This window comes from Ursus arctos, unplaced genomic scaffold, assembly GCF_023065955.2.
Source record: "Ursus arctos isolate Adak ecotype North America unplaced genomic scaffold, UrsArc2.0 scaffold_20, whole genome shotgun sequence".
Classification (NCBI taxonomy): Eukaryota; Metazoa; Chordata; class Mammalia; order Carnivora; family Ursidae; genus Ursus; species Ursus arctos.
In genome coordinates this window covers 18568098-18587958 of record NW_026622875.1, presented here as the reverse complement: position 1 = coordinate 18587958, position 19861 = coordinate 18568098, and positions in this window count along the sequence as shown.

Sequence of the window (19861 nt, the reverse complement as noted above, 5' to 3'; positions counted from 1 at the left end):
GCCTTCAGTATCTTCTTAGAATGAATTAAATATGTAATGTTGGTAAGTTGTAAGTTATGAATATACTAGTCCAGATATAAGTGAAAATTTTGTTTTAAAATCTGGCTTCTCCTAAACAGTAGTCACTCAGGGTGACTGAAAATTTGAGTCAATATACCTGTGGTTCAATTTAACTAGTTGATGGGGGATTAAATAAGTTGAAATTAGTATGTTTCCCATTGTTTCACATATGGTGGCATAGAATTACTATTATCTATCTATAATTTCCCTCTGTATTTGAGCATAGGCTTCAACCATTTATTTAAAATTTTAAGATAATTCAATTATGGATACACAATGCCACTATAACACCATATAAAAATATTTTTTGAATTGTGAAAAATGAATAATGCCATGATAATCATTATTGCTATTATTTCCAGATTCAAATCCAGAAATCCCTTTTTACTTTGTTATCTGCTAAAACATAGTTCAAACTTGAATCAAAATTTTATTCTTGTACTGTTATAAAATTAAGAGGAGAAAGAAAATAAGCATGTGTTTGATCAAATTAGATGTGCTTTCAATTTTTTTGTTAAAAGACATTTATATGCTCATGCATCAAATGACACATGACTAGAAATATCCATTTTATAGATGTTTTAACATTAAAAATGAAGTCTGTATGTATATAATTATTTGTAAACATTTTCTTTATATATCTAATGAGCTAGATTCTAGTAGCATAAGTTAAATGTTCCCTAGTAGAAAATAAACTGTGGTTTATGTAAAAAACATATTTAGCTTTTCCCTGTGATCTTTTAATAATTCCATTTTAGGTATTTGGAGGAAAAGGGACAGAGAATTACTTAAGCTATAAATGTATCATGTCAAGATATTTTAAGAGCTTCTGAGATTCAGGGAGAAAGAACTGTCTTTTTGTCAATCACAAAATAGCTGAAGAGATAGGGTTTCTTTGTTTGTTTGGATTATTTTTTAAGAATATGTTCAAATTCTGGCCATAAATGTAAGATTTCTTCTTTCTTTTTTTGGTTGAAATCTCTCAGTTTACTGTTGTATATATGAAAACCTTTGTAATATTACTTAAACTTTACAGATATAGTTCTCTTCTGGGATTTTTTGTTGTTGTTCTTTCTATTTGTTCTTGCTTCCATTAGTTAAGTATTTTTCATTAATTAAGGTAGTTTTAGTTGGTCTTTGCAATATATAAAGCACAATTTACCAACTAAATATACTGATTAACCAAATAAAAGATTTTTGAATGGTCAGTGAACTACCAATGTTTGCACAAATACTTTATTGCTAGCTTAGGAAATAGGCCGAGTTCTTCTGAGATATATTATGGATATTCTATACTTGCCATAATAAAAACAAATTGGAAACAACACACTACCTTTTTTTAAGAAATGACTTCTTTTTATAGTAGCAGAAGTTTAATCTTCAGAGTATGATTATAAAACTAAGCCACATTTTAAAAGTCAAAATAGCTAAATTATTATAGGCTCTGGAAAATTGCTTCTTTACTATCTCAAATTTAAAAATCAATTTTGTTTGATTATTATCATAGTTGTTTGTGATTTGGGTTATTTTATTCTGCCAAGCACAAGCACCATGTCTTGTTTCAATTCTGTATAATTAGAGGAAGGAAACGAGATTGATTTTTTTTAATAGCATGTTTTATTTACAAGGCAATAGGGACTGAAATGCAATGAATATCTACTTTACTATTATAATCTGCCAAATCTGGATATACTTTTATCTTAAAAAATGATATTCTATCAAAGGGCTGTGAGATACCTTCAGGGCATATAGTTAAAAGGGTTAAGATGGAAAACGTTTAGAGAAAAGAGGTGAAAAAGATAAGCATCTGTTGGACTTGTTACCTAAGTGTCTCATATTTATTCATTTTATTATGATAAGTCTATTTATCAGGTTTGGCATTGTGAAAATACATGGATTAGTCATCAGAAGACTTAGGTTTGTACCCCTGGTTGCCATTGTGATGTTTGGTTAACAGCAAAATGTCTATATGGTATAAAGAAAAGAACCTAGATTTTGGAGCCATTTGAAGCAGAATTTGAAATTAGTCCTACCATCGGGGGCCTAACCTTGTCCAAGTTACATAAATTTGATGAATTCAGTATAGAGATAAAAATGTGCACATTAAAGATTTCCTAATTGTTACAAATCTTTCATTTGTAAATGACAAGATGCTCAATTTAAACTACATTTAAATTTTTTAAGATTTTATTTATTTGAGAGAGAGAGAGCAAGACAGAGAGCACAAGCAGGGGAAGGCAGAGGGGCAGAGAGAGAGGGAGAAGCAGACTCCCCATTGAGGAGAGAGCCCTATGTAGGGCTGGATCCCAGGACCCTGGGATGACCTGAGCCAAAGGCAGAGGCTTAATGACTGAGCCACCCAGGCACTACTACATTTAGTTTTTTTTGTTTGTTTGGTTGGTTGGTTGGTTGGGTTTTTGTTTGTTTGTTTGTTTGTTTTTTTTTTTTTTTTTTAATTTAAGAAGAAAGGAGGAAGGAAAGAAGGAAGAAAGGGAGGGAGCCAGGGAGGGATGAAGAAGGGCAGTTTACCGGTTATAGAACTGATCCTGTATATGTAGACTTGCCTTCCAAACATTCTTTGATCCAATCGATGCAAATAATATTAAAATCAGGCTCTGTTTGTCTACAGTTCTTGGCTTTCTTCAACTTTATCTTCAAACTGGCTCCCTTTATGGTAGCAAGAATGGAATAGCACCAAGCCTCATGCAATTTTGCCACAAGTCCTGAAGAAGAGAATAAACTTCACTCTTCCTTAAATTCCAGTATTAATCTTCTCACATCCCCTTAGCTCTAATTCATCTTAATCCTCTCTCTGAACAAATCATTATGTCTAGGAAGGAGAGCAAGCTGATTAGATTAAACCATGCCAGACCTATGTTTGGAGTTGGAGCTAGGGTGAATCCTTTGCAAGCCACATAGCTGATAATAGTAGAGTGATGGTTTCTCAAAGGAAATATTTTGTGTTAATCTGATGGAACGGATGTAGGAGGATCAACTCTAGTCATTCCCTTCAAGAACTTCTTCTGAAAATGAAGGGTCTTAATACATCCAAGGCGTCTAAACCAAATTAGATTTGCAAAAATGCTAGTTCTATGTACCCAGTTGGAGTATCAGTAATATTTTTATAACATAGCGATGTATCACAATATATCCTCATACAGATACTGACATTTGAAAATAAAGTGATTAGCTCTTCTTCAGGAATTTCTTTTAAAAAGCTATTCGTATGCTATATATTTATTCTCGTTTTCTCAAAATTTGTTATGCTCTTTTGCGTGATAGAGAAAGACACAGAGTTCAAGCTAGGTCTACCTTACTTCCGTCTTACCCCATCATGAGCACATTCTGATGTCCAGTTAATTACTGTCAGTATTATAGGTGACTGATGTGTTTCTTTAAACTTTAAAGACATTTAGTTTTTGACTAAATTAGGGTATGATAATAAGAGTGTCTTGTAGGCTATTAGACTATTCATTAGGCTTTGTTAAAACAGAGGAAGAGACATTCTGGACTTAAAATTATGGTTTCTTTCTGGTTCTAAAATGATGCCTTTCTTTGGAAATTGATTCCGCCAGTGGTCTAGTTCTCTTATATTTTGCTTTATTAGTTTATGTGTATTCTAGTTATGACCGACAAGTTAGTTATCATTTAAAAAGCTAGTCAAGAGAAATATATATTACCCATATAAAACTCATGTAAGGATAATATAGGAACCAAAAGGGATATTAAACAAATATTTGTTTAAAAGGGAAGGTTTTTTATAACTTTAAGGGTAAATTTAAAATCTCCTAAAATCCTTTAAGTTATAATGAGTATTTGTGCATACCTACTCTAAGCTAAATTTAGTGCATATATGAAAATGCTTAGTACTATATTTTCCAGTATGAGAGCTACAGTGCTGGGCAGCAAATGGTAGTAATTAGTCAGTGAAGCAATACCAGGACTCCTGTTATGGACATTTTAGTTTCTTACTGCTTTTCATTGCAAATTTAATTGCCCACATAAAGCTAAATGCTTTGAAATAATCTCCTCAGAACCTTATCAAATAGTTTTATTAAATAATCAATTGTATCCTAGCAATTTTATGGAACGTTGGAAATACTTGCACATGGAAATCAATTTTAGTAATTTTTTAAAACAGGAAAATCGTTTTACAGGCTACCACTACAGAGTTAAAAACAATAAAACCAAGTTTGGTTTGTTATGGGGCCTTGCAAGATCCCTTGTGTTTATGTGAGTGTGGCTATGTTGACATGCAATTAAATTTGAGCCAGTGATACAATGCACAATCTATGAGCTCCTGAATTTATGTTCCCTTGCCGACTGGAAGACAATGTAACATATGGAAAATCAATAGAAGATGAACATTTATCAGATGGCTTTAACTTACATGATAGAATGAATGGGAATAATCATTTTTCTTTTACATTTCCCTCCTCATACTACATATTTCTTAAGCATTTAACAGGGCATTAGAAATAGGATGCATTTTAAATAAGGTGTTTTTGATGTTCATGGCTTCACGTATTGATTTGCAATGTTTAATACATCCCTATAAAAATATTTTTTTCCAGACAAATGCAGAAAGAAGCAAATTCCATGCACTCTGTGTAAGCCGTTTATGTTCTTAATACCACTTTTGAATGATAAACATGGAATGATTCAGGGTAGCGCATATTGTTGTGATAGTTTTCAACTACAACAGATTCTTTCTTTTCAGATCGCCAGTGTGTGTTTGTGTGTCTGTTGCCTTAGCCAAGAGGACTATGTCACAGGGCCATTTTTGGAATGCTATAACCAATTTAAATAAATAAATAACATTTTAAGAATATACTAGAAATACTTGGAATGAGCTCAAAAGGAGTGAGAAAAAGCCTTGTAAAGACGTGGAATTTTGCCAGGAACAAACAAGTGGTGCTAAATTACTAAACCTACACAACAGAAAAACTCATTTCTAAGTGTAAGAAGTATCCATAGTGACGTATAAAAGGATCTTTGTGCAAACTATTGCATAGCCACAGTTAGTGATCAAAAGCTTGTACTTCGTATATGTGTAGGCATTAATATAATAAACAATCATAAATGATTAACCACACGTTCATACTTTTTCCTTCGCTATTACAGCCACATATTTGTGTTGCCTGAGGTCATTTCTCAATATGTTTCTAAAGAAATGTGTAAAATTCAAGCTTTATTCACAGGAGCCCTAAAAAGTGAATTGCCATGTTTACTAGATACATTGGTGAATACTGTGGGGTCCAGAGCACTCGCCAGAGATTTTTTGAGCAGTAAGAAGTCCTTGTCATTGAAGATTCTCTTTTGCGCTAGAACAAGAAGAGAGAAAATTTGGAATGATAATTACTTTTTAAAAAACATTTTGATTTTAGGATAGGGACAGCAGCCTGTTTATTTTGTGTGCTGAGTTTCTAGCACATTATCTGGCACGTAGAAGGTGCTTATGTAAGGGTAACATAGAAATGATGGAACTGAAATGTGAAAATATTTTAAATTTCATATGCTAAAAAGCAGGAAGTAATACCTTTATAATGGTTGTAGATCAATTGCTTTTGGTGGCTATTGCGTTTAAGTTTTGACAACACTACCATCTTGGCAAAGGGCTGAAAGTGGATCAGTAAGTTAGCATCATTTTGTTCTTAAGTAAACGGAATTACGCAATTTTAGTATGTCTTTGACTATCATTTCGATGTCGCATGGACTTATTCTGAATTTATTTTGTTCAAAGTAAAATAACATAAATATTAATTTTTAATGATTCATGACTGGATTCTTGTCATTGTTGCTGGTGTTCTCCCCCACCCCATCCTTTCTTTTTCTCTCACTCTCTTTCTTATTAGTCTACAGTTTTATGCTAATTAACAACAATCCAATTCTTAGAATACTAATCTCAGAAGTCATTTTAGAGATACTCCTCAAGATCCAGATGGGAAAATTAAGGTTTTGGCATATCAGTATATTCTGTATCCCTGGCAATACATCATTCTCTGTCTTTAGTGGGAGCCACTGCCTCCATCTTGCCAGCTGCTCTAGGCTCTAGGCCGTGGGTGAACTCATACCCCTCTAATGTGACGTGCAGATGATTAAGCACTGGATGAAGCAGTGCAGGTGGATCTGGTCTTGTGCCCCAGGTATAAGAATTTGGCTCCTGACTCCTTGACTTTTAGCTCTGGCAACTGACTTCTGCCTTGTTTTTCAGTCTACAACCAGGTTTTCCATTTCACTAGTCCCTACCTTCTCATAAGTATTTTACTTCCTCCACACCCGGTGGCTTTAGGTGAACTCTGTTCCTCACTAGATCTCACAAGTTTTTGTGGAGTCTATTGAGGTCCTGGAGGGCTGTGTTACCAGTCCTAACCATATGTCCTAACTTTATTTCAAAGCCATATAACTCACAGGTCAGCACCTAAAACCCTGTGTTGCAGACCTTGGACTATCCCCAGTGCACATGGTCCCTTGGAATGTTCTGTCTCATTATTCCAGTGTTCCTCAAACCTTAGCACATATTGGAATCACCCGGAGGGCTTGTTAAAGCACAGATTGCTGGTCCATACCCCCAGAATGTCTGATTCAGTAGGTCTGGTCAATGCCTGGGAATTTTCATTTTTAACAAGTTACGAGGTGATGCTGATGCTGTTTGTCCACTTTGAGAACTACTGCTCTATTCTAACTACTTGGCTTGTTGGCAAGTGGCTCTGTAGAATCAGTATTGTTTTTTCATTTCTTCCTGGATATCTGGCAAATAAAAATATCTCCATGTTAGTCTAATAGTGTACTGAGCATTTCCTGGGTTCTTACCATGTGCCAAATAACATAGGGACTTCATGTAACTTATCTTAATCCATAACAAATCTAAAAGATTACCCTTCCATTATAGATGGAGAATATGATTCACAGAGATGTTCAGAAACTTTGACATGGTTATATAGGTTGTAAGTAGAAAAAATGAGATTCAAAACCAGGCAATCTGATTCAAATTCTCATGTATTAGAAAAGTTTGTGTTATCTTCATGTACATATCAATGCCATTAGAAATTTTCTTTAAACAAAACGTTCTGACAGAAGTCAGATTTTTATCATGAAAAATGGTTATTATAATGATTATAATAATGATTTTAATTACATATTCATTATTATGATTATTACAATTGTATATTTAGTTTTCTGCAAAAGATAGTTTCCAAAGAGAGTAATGAAGTCATATGACTGCTGAACAAGATATAAAGAATTTAAAATCAACATCACAAATACAGAATACCTGAAAAGCTATTTGTCTATCACAAGCACTTAAGCTATAATTTGATCAGTTATGTATCGCACTAGTAAAAAACTATATATATGTGGGGGAGAGAAACAGACAGACAGACCAAGGCTAAGAGAGATTATAGTGTATAGTATGTGAACCGTATGCTCAAACAAGAGATTAGTGGGGAAGTGAGTGTTTCTTGGTATCTTCAGATGAATATACTCATATTTCTAAATAGCTACAATCTTAGGATAGGGTGTATATTTTTCTACAAGAATAATTCTTTTATGTCAGTTAAAGTTGAACAAAAAATTTATGTTGTTCAAATCAGCTTGCCCATGTGTCTGTAGACTACTTTGCATTTGCCTACTATAATACAGGAAGTCATACATCCTTACAGTTTTAGAATGTGTTTTTTCCTATAAATCAAAAGTAATCTGCTGCTTCCAAGATGCTCAAGACAAGTGTAGGGAATATCCACTTAAACTTACCTTGTGTTATAAAGACACCCTCCCTTCTACTCTAGTGAAGGCAAGACGGGACTAAAGAGCACAGAGTAAACCAGAGAGATACCTGTTCAGCGTTAGTCCCAAACTGTGTTGTCAACAACTTGAAAGATAAATTAACTTTATCTATGGCCCGTTTTGTGTTTAACATCTTTGACCATTATATAATTACTAAGTACACAAAATATAATTGATGTTTCCCTTAGACACGTTCTTTGCCAGCCTTGACTCTGCTTAATTGCTACAGATACGCAATTCAAGAAGAATCAGTAGACATTTAAATTGTGATTATACTAATGCTAGTTGAATGTTTCTTAGGTGTCTTCGTTTGAATAACATTTAGCTACAATATACTAGAATACTCTCCTGGATAAATATCAAATTTAATTGAATACTACTCTTTGGATCAGGTGCCACTTCTAAATAACTCAGGAGCTGGGTAATTAAGACCATTATTTTTGTTAAGATTGAGCATACTTCACAACATTTTTTCAAATGAGATCTCAAGACAGGCTGAAGTCATCTGGGTAGTCATGTATAAAGGAAACGGACTCGGAGGAATCGATTGTTTATTCAGAGAAACTCAATGAACTATTCGAGCTCAAGTGGAAAACAGCCTGAAATTTGACTTCATTAAGACCATCTAGGAAGTTAGAAGTTCAGATAAAAAAGAGAACTTGAGTAAGATTTTCAAGAGTGGATTATGTTATCACAAGTCACTATATACTAAATATATATGATATGTATTTATTCTCTTCTCAAACAAATGGTGGCGGTTCTGTTACATGCAGCTATTCATCTTGGAATTATACCTCATGTGTGACAGAAAAAATGACAGCTATAATTATTCTTAAGAACATCTGTGAGAACCAAACAAAAAATAGAGACCCAATTTAATGCAATAAGCCTACCTTTATTTAGGGAATAATATTTAATATATAATAAATGCCAAGTTGTAGACAAACCTGTAAACTTGGGCTCCAATTCAAATTTAAAATAAATAGGAGAGAGTATTATATATGGAATTATGAAGGATTCATGTAGCTGGGAAATATTCAAAGAAAGCCTCAGATCCCTTGTTTTAAAGATAATGACACTGAAACTCTTGTCTTAAAGTTCCAGTTCACATTAAAATTGCTCCCTAATTACTGGGCAACAGAGCTGGAAATGATCTATTGACAATATTACCACACCTTTGCCAGGTTAAAAAGAACTGTCAAGCAATCATCACTTCACTAGTAAAGCTAGAAGTGTTGGAATAATGGCAGAAATTTCTAAGAAAAGCTGAAAACCTGCCTTCTAAATTAACTTGTCATAAATCTTCAAACAGGAAATAGAGCCTCTTACCTTAAAGAAATAATTTCTTTTTTAAAAAAAGATTTTATTTATTTATTTGACAAAGAGACAGAGAGAACACAAGCAGGGGGAGCAGAGGAGGGAGAGGGAGAAGCAGGGTCCCCACTGAGCAGGGAGCCCGACACAGGGCTCAATCCCAGGACCCTGGGATCATGACCCAAGCTGAAGGCAGACACTTAACCGACTGAGCTACCCAGGCACCTGATGAAATAATTTCAGAAGATAGAATATTTTGCTTACACTAAGTGTTATAAAGCAAGTATAGGGAACAGAAGGGAAATTTATAGGCCTTTGGCTGCACCAGCCTATGCAATAATGTTTAATCCTATTTATCTATCTATCTGTCTATCTATCATCTATCTATCATCTATCTATCTATCTATCTATCTATCTATCTATCTATCTATCTATCATCTATCTATCTATCATCTATCTGTCATCCGTTCATTATTTTTGTGTTGGGGCACATGCCATTCTAAAAGCAGCTAGAAAATAAAGGTCCACAAACTCTCATCTGAAGTATCTGGGCTTAGAATTGCTTCAGAATTCAGAATGTTTCAGAATGATTGAAAGGAATAAGGCACAAATACCCTTTATTACATAACGCTCCTAGCATGGTTGGGAAGGCACCCTACACCCAGACACATTTACTGTAGCAAAATTCATGGATATTCACACTGTACGTAGCTTCACATCAGAGCAGGTCAGATACTAACTGAGTGCAGGTCAAGTGCAACTCCTTTTTTCCACCAAAGGAGTTACAAAAAAAAATAACAAAGCAAAACAAAATAATGGTTTTCAAAGATTTTTGTGTTTCAGAAATGTGACAGTGGAACTGTGGACTTGCACTTCAACTTGGTTCAAATGAATGTAAGAAAAACCTCATAGTTCTCCTCATGGCCTCTCTAAACTTCTTATTTTCAAAGTGCCTGAAGGTATATAAATAATGATGATAGATTTTAAAGATGAAATTATATAAAATCTGCCCAAAGCACCATTATGAAGTAAGGGTACAAGTTCAATACTTCAGTATATAACTCTAGCTACTTTAACAAACAAACCCAGGTCTAAAACATATAATGTCTCAGGAATAACCAGAGTTAATTTTTTGATTTTTGTAGGGCCCACAACTAACTGGCAGGCTCCCCTTCCTCAAGCAGTAGGTGTCTCTGGCTCCTGGGTTCCTTCCGTCTTGTGGCTCTGCCATGTTCAAAACAACGTTTTCAAGGTTGTTGTGCTCCTTTGCAACAATCTTGCGGAAAGAAAAAGATGGCAACTGCACTTCCTCTTTTTAATTACTTTGGCCAGGATGTTATTTATGTATGTATATATATGTATATATAACTATATATCTATATAACTATATATATAACTATATATAACTACATATAACTACATATATAACTATATATAACCTCTCTCTCTTTCTCCCTCTCTCTCTCTCTCTCTCTCTCTCTCTCTCTCTCTCTCTCTCTCTATATATATATATATATATATATATATATATATATATTTCTCTTGGCAAGATCTAGTCATATAGCCACACTCAGATGCCAAGGAGGCTGGGATATGTAGTTGCAGATTACTCAGCTTCTTGCCAGTCATAACTCCATGATTAAGGTGGGGGAGCATGAATTTTATTGGACAGTTTGCTGTGTCTATCATGCTTGCATTCTAAATGAGATGCAATTAATAAATGTAACATCAATGATGCCTATTCATACACTGCTCTCAGGACAGCATGGTTGACCGCAATAGGCAAAAAGCTCCACCTGTCCCTATAACTCCAGATCATAGGAGCATCCTTGAAGAAGGAAAAAAATACACTATCATTTTCACACCTGCCATTCATCCTTTTTATGTCTATTCAGGCATTATAGGGCCCAGAACAAGACTCATATCATAAGACCAAGGTTAGATGAAAATGGAAAGTGTTCCATAGCAGTACATTAATATTAAGAAATACTTAAAAAAAAAAAAAAAACCACAAAGAAATAAACCTCAAAAAACAAAAAAACAAAACAAAACAAAAACAAAAGCAAACCCCTGAAATATCTATAAATTTAGATCTTCTTTTTTATAAGCTAATTTGGCTCTTACGGGTAATGGGAAATATATTCTATTTGAAAGTAGGAAAACAGATAGATGTTTAGATTTCTCCTCTCTAGGCCAAAGTCCCAGAAAAGGGAAAGGGCTTAATATTTTAGATAAATTTAGTGGGACACTTCTGCCCAGGTTCATGTTTATGTCACCGAGGGACAAAAATCACACCTAATCACACCACTCTAACGCTAATTCTAGTATATCACTTACCAGCTTTTGTCTATGTGTTTGTATTTAACATGACTGCATCATAATATTAAACTTTTTATCAGACATTTTCCAAGATTATTTGAAACCAGTGGACTAAATCTTTCAAGATTATAAACTACATGTTAAATAAAAATTGAACAAATAATTATCTACTTAACCTCTGAAAGAGGGAAACAAATTCAGACTTATATTGTTCATTGGATTTAGAGGTTTAATTGCACTTTATGGAGATCCAGACCAACTATTCGCTTTAGAAAGAAATTGTTTTTCAAATATCTTGGACCAACTGTCATTTATCTTCTGCTTAACACTAACGATAATTGTGAAATCACTGCAAGTATTACTTACTGGATTGTTATTGATAATACTAAAAATGGTCAATAATAACATGATATTGGAAATTTTGAAAAAAATGACAAAAACTGACTAAAAAGTCATAGAGTGTGACCCTAAAGACTTCATTTAATTCCCTTAAAGAACTGTTAATTTCTACCTCTTGGCAAAGTTCTTCGACCAATTGCTAAATGACCGTGTCTCATTTTATGTCATGAAATCCCTCAATCACCCCTTTCTTCAAGTGTATTGATTAAGCCAAGATACAAAAGATCTTTAGTTAAGGGTTATGGCAGTTAAGAGCCATTTAGGAAAAAAGGAGCCATACCAGTTATTTGAACAGAAAGAATTTAATGGAAGGATTTAGATAAAGAAATATTGGAAGGTTAAAAGGACAGGGTGGAAAAATAAATAACACGCGCACACCATGACTGTAGAAAGTACCGATGCTTGAGCTATGGGACAAGAAGAAAAGCAATTTGGATTCTTTAACTCTGAGAGCCCGTAGAAGGGCTTGCTGCCCTGCATCGCCATTGAGGAGGTGTGTAGACACTGGTTCAGAGAGTGGAAAACTGTAATTGTCTCTTCCTGTTATAGGTGAGATGCTAACAGAAACAATGACTCAACAGGAAAGAGTCCATTCCCTCTCCCTCCTCTCAGAGCCTGTATTGTCAGAAGCTGACAGAACACCAGCTCAAGAAGGAGAAATGTTTTGTTTGCTTAATAACCAGTTCATTATCTAAGTAATGTAGCTGGGGAACTGATAGTTAAATATATGTGCAATTTCACTTGTTCAGAAAATATTTCAGTCTTTAAAACAAAATGAGATTGAATTTACATAGTGAATCTAGTGAAATTTATTTTTTCTAAGAGAGATAGTGGGGGAAGGGCAGAGAGAGAGAATCTTAAGTATGCCCCACACCCAGCGCGAGCCAGCTCTCTATCCCACCACCCTGAGACCATGACTGGAGCTGAAACCAAGAATTGATCACTTAACCAACTGAGCCACCAGCTGCTCCTAGTGGAATTTATTCTTGATCACAACATGTGCCCTCAGTTCTATCAAATCATTGACTTACTCTAGAGATGTTTATGCCATCATCACCTTCCAACTGCCTCATTGCTTTCTCAAAATCAACCTTTCCTTGATTCTAAATCACTATTCATTTAGCTTTGACTGCACGTATTTCTTGTTTTCACTTTTATGAAGTATGGTGAGTGATTTTATCCTGGTTCTAGTTATATTTTATTTAGCTAATTCCATTACAGACAACTATAACTTTGTGTTTTTTATACATCTTCTTTGGAAATATCTCAGCATACACTTGATGTGTTTACTAGTTTGAACATCTGTTTAAAGATTTCTTTTCTAAGCCAGAAATAATCTCTTCTGCCTCTGAAATCCCATACAGTTTTGTCTGTACCTCTATAATAGTGTAAACATTTTCCAATCAGAACTAAGGTTATCTGTGCATATATGATTTTCTACTTTTAAATTAGAACAGGGTCTTCTTACAAGCATTATTATGTGACAAATAGTTTATTGGGTACAAAGAATGCAAATTTGAATAAAACAAAGAACTTGCTTTTATGGAATTCATGGTCAGCCAAGAATGATATGTAAATAGGTAATTAAAACACTGTGAAATGTACAATAATAGTAATATATACAAGATACAGAGATTACCAAAAAGAAGTGGTGATTCATTTTCCTGGGAGTGGATTGAAGGAAATTCCAGCTGCATTTTGAGTTGGCATTTGAATTGGGATGAATGCAACTGGTGGGGTTGGAGATTCAAAGAATGACATTTTATGTGGAAAACAAGGCATGAGTAAAAATACACAGATGTGAAAGTTCAAGGCATATTATAAGAACTGCAAGGAATTTAGTATAACTGCAGATGAGATATGAGGGAGCACTCAGTAGAAAAGATGTAGGCAGAGTCCAGGTCACGGGGATCCTTGAATGCAATCCAAAAGGTTTGTACTCTACTCAGGAGAAAGTTCAGAATTAATAAAGTGTTTGTAGAGGACACTCGCAATAGTTTTACTTACAAGAGATGACTTAGGGTCTGGCAGTTGGACCAAAGATCAACTGAAGACAGAAAGACTTTAGAATATTAGTTGAAGGCATATAACCTAATGAAATGCTCTTGTTGAGGACACTGAATTTCGAGGAGGAAGCGCAGAGAAAATCAGAACCCTCTGTAAATAAATCCAGTGATGAAAGCATCCATTGCCTACTGGCAGCAGTCTCAAGGTTTAGTGTTTAGTGTCAATGGTACAGTGAGGGAAGCAATGACATCCTAATTAATCTATTTCTTGCCATACCCCTGCGTGCAGTTCCTGCTTGAATCCTAACCTGTTTTGTTCTCATTCTCCAAGATTTCCTTCAGTTTTGTGAATTAAGTAACCTACTTTCAATACATTTATTTTCTCTTTAACTTAGCCTGAATTATTTTCTATAGAATCCTAATTGTCTCTGTATAGATCTGAAGATTATCTACAAGTTGCATTACAAAGTCTAAGAAAATATCTTTCAAAACATAAGAGGTTTTCTCTCTCTCTCACCCTTTCTCCCTCTCTCTCTCACCCTTTCTCCCCCTCTCTCTCTCTTAAATAAATAAATAAATAAATAAATAAATAAATAAATAAATAAAATCTTTTAAAAAGTGGGGGTGGTGGAGGGAGAGTGCCTGGGTGGCTCAGTCAGTTAAAAACATAAGAAGTGACATCAGTTTCAAAATATTCTTACTTTGAAAGTCTAAACATGAATGCAATATCAAGATATTTTAAGGATGACTTGTTGAAAATAATAGCAGAAAAAAGCAAATTTGACATGATAATTGCATTTCAAGACAGAATTACTGATTAAATGAAATGCATTTTTTCACAAGCCCATATGAACCATGTTAAAGTGCTAGAATAACATATTTTATAATTGCAATGTGCTCATTTTTTTTGTAATGTGCTCATTTTTATTGACTCTTTTTTAAAATTTTCAGGTAAGTGAAAAGAAAAAAATAAAATATGCATTACATTAGCATAGAGCAAGGATGCTTTCCATTTTATAAATCTTCCTATTCCTTTCAATATGTTTTTATGCTCTTATTTTGCCTTGTGTAGAAACTATTTATTATATTCTGATAAATATTGATAAAATACTACTAATTTGATTAAGACATTGAAAATTATTGTATTGCAGGTGTCACTTTTTTTTGAAGTGCAATTTACATACAGTCAAATTCACCCTTTCTGGTATATACTCCATTGTCTTCTGTCACTCTATTGTCTTCTGATTTGCGTAGTTTCTGCTGAGACATCTTCCATGTGCAATTCTTAACTCGTTCCTCATGTTGTGTATCTTTTTTTCTAGTTGTCTTCAAAATGTTCGTTCAATGTTTGTTATAAGCAGCTTGGACATTATTTGTCTGTATGTTTGCGAGCGTGTGTGTGTGCGTGCGTGTGTGTGTGTGTGTTGTGGTTTGCATTTATCCTGTTTGATGTTCTCTAAACTTCTTGGATCTTCTATTTGTTCTCTTATATTAACTTTAGAAAATTCTCAACCATTATTTCCTTAATTTTTTTTCTATCATTATCTCTCCCTTCTTGCATTTGAAATTTGTATATAATTGTTTGGTATTTTTCCACAGCTCCTGGATGCAGTATTTTTGGTTTGTTTTAAAGTTTTTGTTTGTTTCTCTTTCAGTTTACATAATTTCTGTTGATTTATCTTTAAGAACACTGACTCTTTGGTTTTGTCAAGTGTACTTAGGAGACACCGACAGCCTTCTTTATCTCTGTTACGGTTTTCTTTATTTTTAGCATTTTAATCTAATTCTTTCTTAAGAATTTATATTTGTCAGCTGAAATTACTCATGTTTTTCTGGATGGTGTTGACCTTTTCCTCTGTACCTTTAACGTATTAATTATAACTAGTTTTTTTTTTAAGATTTTATTTACTTACTTGACAGAGAGAGAGAGAGACAGCCAGCGAGAGAGGGAACACAAGCAGGAGGAGTGGGAGAGGAAGAAGCAGGCTCCCAGTGGAGGAGCCTGATGTGGGGCTCGATCCCAGAGCACCGGGATCACGCCCTGAGCCGAAGGCAGACGTTTAACGACTGAGCCACCCAGGCGCCCCTATAACTAGTTTTTAAATTCCCTATTTGAGGGGCTCCTGGGTGACTCAGTCAGTTAAGCATCTGCCTTCAGCTCACATCATGATCCCAGGGTCCTGGGATCAAGCCCTGGGTCCAGTCGGACTCCCTGCTCAGCAGGAAGCCTGAGTCTTCTCCCAACTCAGCCTCACTTGTACTCTCTTTCTCTCAAATAAATAAATAAACAAATAAATAAATTCCCTATTTGATAGTTAGAATCCCTATATTATATCTGAATCTCATTCTATAGATTATTTTATCCAATGACAGTGATTTTTTTTCTTCATCTCATAGCTTTCCATTAAAACCTAGACGTGTTGTGCGGTACAGTAAAGACTGAGATAAATATTGTCTATACTGGAACTGGCACATCTCTTCTTTTGCTTGGTTTTAATGTGAGGGGTTGAGTCAATCTTGCTAGGAATCAATATGGGTTGGGTTTTGTTGTTGCCATATTTAATTTCCTTGGACAACATATTTCTCAATTCCTCTAGCATTAGTGTGTGAGCTAGTTTGCTGGAGAGGTTTTCCTCAAAGCCTGCTTCACCCTCAGTTTTGGTGTTGTCTTTGTCCTTACACCTCAGAGAGGTTCTTGCTCCACAGTCTTGCCTGGCACCAGGAGTAAACTGCTGTTGCTAGTTTCTCAAGACTTGCTACCTGCTGGTGTGGGGCAGAGGGCAGGGAAAGGGTCTTATCTCTGATTCGTATTCTGCTCCATCTTAAGAAGATGCTGTGTTGCTGGATCTCACAGGAGCCTTCTCAGAGACCTTGTAACCACCTCTCATGCTAGGGACTGTATAATAGTCAAAGATATTTTACTGAAACTCCCACAGAAAAAGTTTTTGTTTTTTTTTTTTCTATTTTCTTCCCCCATTAGCAATTTATCCTCACCTGTATCCTGGCAGTGATTGAGTTTTCTGCCCTTTCTCCAGAGGTTTAAGTATTTTGTGTAGTGAAAGAGATAGGGGAGAGAGATCCAAATGAGATTTTTGTGCTTTTCTATTGTGGCTGCTGTTCCCCTGACCCAATTCTGCACTCCCGGGAAATTTTCTCTAGTCTCTCCCTACTCCAGTCCTTTTGATGAGTAATTTAGTAAGGTCTTTATCAAAGAACCTATAAGAGGCAGTGGATTCCCTTGCATTTGCAGTTCCGTAGTGTTTTATATTTTCAAGTTAGCCCACATATAACCATTTGTATCTGTTAAAAATCTTAGCTAAATTATTCTTACCAGTTTGTATGGCTTCATCAAGTGTCTTTCCCAGGCAAGACAGTTTTCAAGTTCATTTCTCCTTGTCTTTACTTTAGTTTCAACCTAGTGATTGCTCTGCAATCTCAGGTCTCTGATTGCTTTACGTTTTATTGTGGAAAGAGAAAAGGAAAGCTTGAAAGATGGCAGAAGTGATGGAATGATCTGAGAGGGGGATTATACTGAGGGTCCAGAAACTAAGATGGGATAGTAGATGGTAGAAAACAACTAAAAAATTTCCTGCCTCTGTGGCTTTTCAGTTAGCAAATACATGACTGTGGTAAATCACTGCAAAAAAAGAAATTCACGAATAAAAAAAAATAGACTCCCTAATCCATTCATATAGTCCAATTAATGCCAATTAATACAAGGAATTTTAAAAAAGGGAAAGGTAAGAGGGAGGACACGTTAGGTGACAGAAGCAATATAATAAACTTATGGAGGATTTAGATGGTGAAAGTGAGCATGACATTGAAATGAGAAGGTAAAGATGGTATTTGATATCTCACCCTCCTCATTTTTCTCACCTGTAATCCCAGGGAAGGATGTCCCCAAGGTCCCACTCATGATAGAAGTGGTTGGTGATGAGTGTTGTGATAATTGGTACTGGACCTTGATTTGGCTGTATTATGTCCCCACTGAAGTTCCTGGGAGCCATCTATACCTAATAGTCAGTCCTTCCTTGTCCAACAGCATCCTCCTTCCTTCCACGTTATACTTCTGTGGACATGCAGGTTTTTCTCCCATCATTATTCCATGAGAAACAGCAGTTTACAGAGCAGTGTTCTGTATTAACTTCCAGGTGGTATTTTGTTTTGTTTTGGGGGAGAGTTAGAGACAAGACTTACATAGTACAGCAAATGCCCATAAATGTCATTTTCAAATTTCACAAAAAGTAAAGAAAGTTAAAACAAGGAATGTTAAACTGCACAAAAATAAATGAAATCTGAAATGAAAAAGTTCTAAGTGATCCAGAGGTATATACCTTCTAACAGAATCCCTCCATGACCATAAGGGAGAAACTTTAACCTACTTATCTTCACTTAGAGAATGTGGATTAAACAGAGGACTGGCACCAACTGCAATCATTCTATGCCATTTTTCATTCTCCTAGTATTTTAGTAAAGCATTAAAATAATTTTGTAGCCAAATCTTGGCCATTGATGTAAAATTATCACCAATTTATTTTCATAGAACAATATTCCAAAGTGGGAAAAAAACTAGATTTTTCTTTCTCTTTTTCTGAGGAAAAGTAATGCAGTAGGAAGCCCCTCAAATATTGCTGAAGGAGTGGACTGAGAAAGCAAAACCTGCAAACATTAGAGTTTCTTGTGCTGACAATATTGGATTTGTAATTTGAGCACATTGATGTTTTCTATTAAATAAAAGTACTTAAAGAACCTCATTAGTTATCATCCATGGTGTTAGAACCAGTTTTAGTTTTCCTGCAGGATTTAAAAATGGAATGACTATACTGTTGTATAGCATATCTAAGTACATGTCTGAAAACCTGCTCAGTGATAAAATATTGTAAAATCAAGATTATCTTGAAAAGTACAAGATTTATCTCTAATAGATATTTATACAACCCACAGGAAGTAGTAAGTATACTTTGGTAGTTAATATTTGTATCCTGTGTGACAAGAGTTAAATCGAGGATCCAGGTGAAGTCAATTGACCAAAGAAAGGAATTTCATCTCACTCACACACAGATACACATAGAAACACACATAGAAACACAGCTTTAGAAATTTACTCAGATTCCATACGTAGCTTCAAAATCAAATCAGAAAGCTAGAAATATGAAAATATATACTACTTAGATATTTTCAAATTCGTTAACTGATGGTGATTATAATTTGTGATATTATCAGTATGAAGTTACTATATTGTCTGGTGGTTTTCCAAAGATACAAACTGGAAAGCTGATTGACATCAATTTCTATTTTTTAAAATAGTCTTCAAAGAAATTTTGAGCAAATGAAAAGATCTACCTTGTACCTAAATAAGAAAACTCCTATCATAAAGATGCCAACTTTCTCTAAAATTTTGTACAGTTAAAGAAATTTTGATATAATGATGACTTTATTTAACTATTTCATTTTTTATGAAAGGATTTATAGAAAATCAGCAATCAAAAACAGCAAGGAGAGGGGTGCCTGAGTGGTTCAGTGGGTTAGGCTCAGGTCATGGTCCTGGGGTCCTGGGATCAAGCCCCACATCGGGCTCCCTGCTCAGCCAGGATCCTCCTTCTCTTTCTCCACCTCCCCCTGCTTGTGCTCTCTCTCTCTCCCTCTGTCTGTCAAATAAATAAATTAAATAAATAAAATCTTTACAAAAATATAATCACAAGGAGAACTTAGAAAAAGAAGAAATCTGAATAGGGATTACAATTGCTAAGTATTGAGCAATTATGAAACTAACAATTGATCAGTATGGTCTAGGACATGAATAAACATACTGAGCAGATGGAATAAAAGATCCATAAATGGAAACAAATGCAAATGTAAATTATTAAGTGTTAAAGATAGCATCTCAAACAAGTAGGCACAAAATAGACTATGAAATAATGATGAGGCAAGGGATCAGCATCTAAAAAAATATAAATAAATTTAGATATATACCTTAT